General features: G+C 40.3%; 1 long non-coding RNA gene across 1 annotated transcript; it reads right to left on the bottom strand.

Moving 5' to 3' along the window:
• Positions 1-622: 622 nt before the first annotated feature.
• LOC124711764 lies at positions 623-3,624 on the bottom strand. The gene is made up of 8 exons (XR_007005513.1): positions 3,548-3,624; positions 3,361-3,429; positions 3,098-3,207; positions 2,637-2,870; positions 2,040-2,487; positions 1,629-1,890; positions 1,217-1,478; positions 623-1,012 (listed from the first exon to the last, which is right to left on the bottom strand). It is a non-coding gene; the product is annotated as an uncharacterized LOC124711764 (long non-coding RNA).
• Positions 3,625-5,383: the final 1,759 nt, after the last annotated feature.

Raw genomic sequence — 5,383 nt, 5'->3', positions numbered from 1 at the left:
ACAGATTACAAGTAGACATACAAAAAAACATAATTACATTGGGCACTTAAGGAGAAATACTGCTTCTACCATGATGACAGTGAACAAACAATCTTACATTACTATAAATGACAGACATAAATCTTAAGAGTTGAAAGTACCTATTTGTCTTTACCCCCAGCAATTTTGATGTTGTTTTCAAACCTTTAAAAACGTGCTTGTGTAGGTCACAAGTGCAGTAGTAAGGACATGGAAAACATCCCGAGTATCTATCACCAGTGTCCAATTGGGACATTCTTATGTTTATGCCAATCGTCATGCATTAGAACACAACTTCTGCAGTGATCTGGGAAACACCTATTTCAAAAAAACTAAAATTAATAACATTTCCAGCTGTGTTATATTACATCATAATGTTTCAGAGGACACATACATTGTGTGAATTATGCTACAAGAAATCTTGCACAATGATGATGTTACCATCATTCGTATTGAAATTGTCAGAAAGACAGACACAAATTCCCGTCTGTGCATCTCAGAGTAGCACTTACACCCATGTCTTCAAAAATGGTTCAAATGGCTCTGAGCATTATGGGACTTAACACCTGAGGTAATCAGTCCCCTAGAACTTAGGTTAGTTAGGTTTAAGTAGTGCTAAGGATGACACACACATCCATGCCTGAAGCAGGATTCGAACCTGCGGCCATAGCAGTCGCACAGTTCCGGACTGAAGCACCTACAACCGCTCAGCCACTCTGGCCGGCCCCAATGTCTTCAATATTTGCTCCATGTATTTGAATGAAACCAGCAATTAATGGTAGTAAGTCAAATGAGTGATTTTAAATGCAAAGTGTGTGGGCAAGAGTATAATTACAGAAAGAATCTCAGTCAGCATGTTTGCAAAAACCATCAACAGGAGCTGCCAGTTGTCACTAAAGCTACTGTAGCTTCTTATCAGTGCTATGTGTGTGACAACGTAGTATTTCTCTGGCTGTAATTGATGCTGTAGAAATCCAGTTCTTGATGACTCGACCTGCAAATAAAATTCACGTTAGACCACATTAGATATTAAATTAATATTTGTTTTGCAGGTCATGAATATGACACTTTATGTGGAATGTATCAGTTTAACAAATGTTTACTTGTCATGATTTTTTGTGTTTTATAGAGGAAATTACTGGAATTTGATAAAAGCACTGTTATCTGGTGTATTATTACATGAATTATTGTTACTTACTTCAAGCATTACTGTGGTGACCCGGCCATGCCAACAGCATTTCAGTCCCTAATTCTACTTATTATAGATGCCTTGACCTCCACAAACTCGAGTCATCCTGAAGATGCTGAGTGGTCTTTAGTTCTGGGATCAGATATTGCAGTTCCTTTCAAATCTGATCCTGACGCAGCTGTAGAGGACAGGGTGGAATGCTATCCTGAACTCCGAATGGTAGAGACATCTCAGGTCCTTCCCATCTGCTTTCAATGCATCACATTCTGGACTGTAAATAAAGATTTAATTAGAATTCAGCCATGCCATATTGCTATCAAATAACAAAAGTGTGAATAATGAATTAATGTTATACTGGGTTGAAAACCAGTATCAAAAAATACTTATATTGTGCCGGATTAACTGAAATACCATTACACACCTGACTTGCCATTCACTAGGCCTGATGAGGCTGAGTGAATCATAATCCTGACCTCTGAAGTGCTGATATTTCATGGACATTTCCACTCTCCTTCTGGCAGCCAGGGAAGGCAGAGTGCATGCCAGTCCTGACCTGAAGTCCAGATATTGGGGATATATGGTCCTCCACTCTTGATACAGTCTGTGGGGCCTGACTCAACATGAGTGACAAGCTCCAAATGTTTGAACTTCCCTCTTTAGTCCTCAAGATGGCTTAGTCCGGACTGCAAGTAAGCATTTAATCAGAATTCAGATATGTCACATTGCTCCCAAGTAATAACAATTTACATAATGGTTAGTGATATACTTGACTGAAAACCAGTATCAAATCATCCTTATATTGTGCCCTATTAACTGCAATACCATTACATACCTGACTTGCCATTCACTAAGCCTGATGATGCTGAATGGATCCGGATTGCCACCTCTGAAGTGATGGAATTCCAAGGTCCTTTCAAAATGGTTGAAATGGCTCTGAGCACTATGGGACTTAACATCAGAGGTCATCAGTCCCCTGGAACTAACCAACCAAAGGACATCACACACATCCATGCTCGAGGCAGGATTCGAACTTGCGACCGCAGCAGTCGTGCGGTTCCGGACTGAAGCGCCTAGATCCGCTCAGCCACAGCGGCTGGCTCAAGTTCCTTTCCACTCTCCTTCTGGCAGCCAGGTAAAGCTGAGTGGATCCTAGTCTTGGCCTTCTGAAGTCCTTCACTCTTGAGGCAACCTGAGGGGCCTGACTCGACATCAGTGCCAAGCTCGAAATGTTTGGGACTTACTTCATTAGTCCTCAAGATGGCATAATGGCATAGTCCGGACTGCAAGTAAGCATATAATCAGAATTCAGATATATCACATTGCTCCCAAATAATAACAATTTACATGGTGGATAATGACATACTGGACTAAAAACCAGCATCAAAACATCCTTATATTGTGCCCTATTAACTGCAATACCATTACATACCTGTCTTGCCATTCACTAAGCTTGATGAAGCTGAATGGATCCGGATTGCCTCCTCTGAAGTGATGGAATTCCAAGGTTCTTTTCACTCTCCTTCTGGTGGCCAGATAAGGCTGAGTGGATACCAGTCCTCATAGTCAGCTCTTGAGGCAGCCTAAGGGGCCTGACTTGACATCAGTGCCAAGATCCAAATGTTTGGGACCTCCCTCACTGCTCCTTGACATAGCATAATCCAGACTGCAAGTAAACACTGCATTGAAGTTCTACTGTTCAGAAAGAATATAATTACAACTACTACCCTGTCTTCCCCACAACCACCACTTTAGAAACTGTATAGGCCTAATGTGAATAAAGTAGAAAGTTTGCATTATGGTATCTTCATAAATTAGACAGGCAGTCATCAGATGAAACACTATTACTTTAATAAATGGGATTACTTAATTAAAAAAAACAATGTTACATACCTGATGTGCTGCTCACTCAGCTTCAAGGGATGGAGTTTCTTTTTAACCAAGTTGCTCATATTGCAAACTGAGATCGTTTCCATTCTGCTGTTGAGTGGATGTAATCTGGACTGTAAGTAAATTTTAAATCAGAATAGAGCCACACTACAATGCTACTTGATAGCAACATTCTAACTATAATGTAATTTGTCACTGTTAAAGAATATAAGGTCACTGGAGCAGTACCACAGACATTTGATATGATGGGTTCCATCAGGTGTTACCTGTGCTGAGTGGCACATTTGATGTGGTGTAACCATGCTGCACAGCAACAATGTGGTTCATGTCCACCCCTGTAAATTAATTTTATATTATGTTGCAGACAGTAAAACAGAATACAAAGGTATCAATAACAGATATAAAATCAGAACTTCATTATCCTCAAATAATTTAAATTTACTTTACACACACCTGATGATAACCCTACTGCCATTACATAGTGTGTGGTTGTTCCACAACATGGACCTGATTGTGGGTGTCAAGCCCTGCAAATAATTTTTGTGTTATTATGCAGGCAAAATTGATAGGTCTAAAAGGTGGCATATACTCCACTGCAAGTAACTTTTAAATCAGAATCCAAACACTACATTGCTACTGGATGGATGGATGGATATGGTGCTATGGGTGTAGTCTTTAGCGCCCGAACGGAAACAATAACGGACGAGTGTCACTAATATGCAGCAAGTGCAAAAATAAAGACTAAAATTATAGGTGGCAGTCTACATAGGCAGTGTGCACGTCAACAGTAGCAAAGTGGAAAGCAGCATGTAAAGAGGAGAACTGCAAGAGAACGTAGGGGAAGGGGTTAAAATGAAACACATAGCACATGGTCGGAACTGGCCTATTACACGAATAAAAAGGGGTGGTCAGCCACTCGGCAACACACACAAAATTCCAACCTAAAATTTTAGGCTGGAGCCCAGAAACATCACAGTACCTTAAAACTTTCTTGACACTCGCCAACTCACTGACATTAAACAGCCAACTCACTGACATTAAACTTCGAAAAGGCACACTATATGCAATTTAGAACCTGCAAAAGGTTTCCACCCAGCATATGCATAAAATACGAAGAAGAGCAGATAGAAGAGGTTGACAGTCTTAAATTCCTGGGATTACAACTTGATAATAAATTCAGTTGGGAGGAGCACACCACAGAACTGCAGAAAGGCCTTAACAAATCTGTATTTGCAATTCGAGTGTTAGCAGACATAGGCAACATAAAAATGAAAAAGCTAGCATACTTTCATTCCATAATGTCATATGGGGTAATATTTTGGGGTAAATCTTGAAGTCAAACGAAAGTTTTCAAGGTCCAAAAGCGTGTAATACGTATTATTTGTGGAGTAAATTCACGGACCTCCTGCAGAAACCTCTTCAAAGAACTGGGTATACTAACTACTGCCTCTCAGTATATTTACTCATTAATGAAATTTGTCCTAAATAATATATCTCTTTTTCCAACAAACAGCTCGGTTCATACATACAATACCTGGAACAAAAATGATCTGCACAAGGACTTAAAAGCACTTACTTTAGTTCAAAAAGGGTCCACTACTCAGGAACACTCATCTTCAATAATTTGCCAGTAAACATAAAAAATTTAGTTACAAATAAAGATCAGTTTAAAAGAAGCCTGAAAGACTTACTAGTGGCCAACTCCTTCTACTCCAATGACGAATTTTTTAATAGAAACAAATATTCATACTATTAGTATTGTTATTTCAGCTTAAAAAAAAAATATTTTTTTTGACATGTTCCACATCCACGAGGATCTCCTCAGCACGGATCTATGGAACGTAAACTAATCTAATCCAATCTAATCTCGTCATCGGCTAAAATCTAGGGCAGATCCCCACTAATATTAACTTCCGCCCTGACAAAACGATATAAATCACACTCAACTAAAATGTGGCGTACAGTGATTTGTACGCCACAGGCATCACACAGCGGGGGTTCCTCTCGCCGTAGTAAGAAGGCATGCGTAAGAGGACAGTGCCCTATGCGAAGATCTGTAAGGGTCACTTTGTCCCGCCTAGGTGACCGGCAGGAGGAATACCACGGCTGGATGGTGTGTTTCACCAACTGCAGTTTATTTTCCCTCACCACCGGCCATTCCTCCTCCCACAATTGCATAGACTTCCGCCGCAGCACAGAAACGACACCTTGCAAAGGAATAGAACATTGTGTCACCTCCGGTAATCTGCAGGTGTCCTTGGCAGCTCGATCAGCTTGTTCATTTCTCCG

This window comes from Schistocerca piceifrons, chromosome 8, assembly GCF_021461385.2.
Source record: "Schistocerca piceifrons isolate TAMUIC-IGC-003096 chromosome 8, iqSchPice1.1, whole genome shotgun sequence".
NCBI classification, from domain to species: domain Eukaryota; kingdom Metazoa; phylum Arthropoda; class Insecta; order Orthoptera; family Acrididae; genus Schistocerca; species Schistocerca piceifrons.
Note: the sequence above shows the minus strand (reverse complement) of the source record. Positions and strands in the feature narration are given on the sequence as shown.